Source organism: Etheostoma spectabile, chromosome 9 (genome assembly GCF_008692095.1).
Source record: "Etheostoma spectabile isolate EspeVRDwgs_2016 chromosome 9, UIUC_Espe_1.0, whole genome shotgun sequence".
Taxonomy (NCBI): domain Eukaryota; kingdom Metazoa; phylum Chordata; class Actinopteri; order Perciformes; family Percidae; genus Etheostoma; species Etheostoma spectabile.
Genome location: NC_045741.1, coordinates 23,545,112 through 23,545,805, shown reverse-complemented (window position 1 = coordinate 23,545,805; position 694 = coordinate 23,545,112).

Genomic DNA, 694 nt, shown 5'->3' with positions numbered 1-694 from the left:
TTTATAGACCTGAATGGTAGAATCCATTCATTCCAAACTCGATCTAGCATTCGCATTTTCGCGAGTAATGTGAAGGGTTCCAAGCGCTTAGGATTGTGGGTAGTGTAGTTTTTAAAAAGTCACTAAAACATGTATTTCTTAACACAAGTTTGATTTTATTTGGACTTCTCACTTTTACAGAAAAATAAACTTTCGTTGCACTACAGCTTGTGATCAGTCTGCCTTGGATGGTTTACACATTATGGCTGATAATAAAAATGCTTGTAGAAATGCATGTTGAGTTTCGGCTGTAGGAAAGATATACCAAGATCGTGCCCAGCAAAACAAAGGTTAATCGGGGGCAATTAAGAAGAAACAACTACAAGGGTTAAATCTATTGAAACAGAAACCAGCGACAATCCCAACAGGAATTTATTTTCTTTAGCTTTTGGATGGTTTTATAGCCACATTATGCAACACAGAACAATGTGTTACATTGTGCACACTTTCAAGCTGGAGACTCTACATTACAATGGTGCATCTCAAGGGTAAACTCCCTCTGCAGCTTTGTGACTCTCTGTCACACACAGGACGATGATTATCCACATTTGCCAGATTCATGTCGGTTACACGCTGTAACACCCAACAGTCCTGACACTAGTAAGACATGGGCCACGTTGACAGCGTGATTTTGGTATGTGACGAAAGAAGTGTA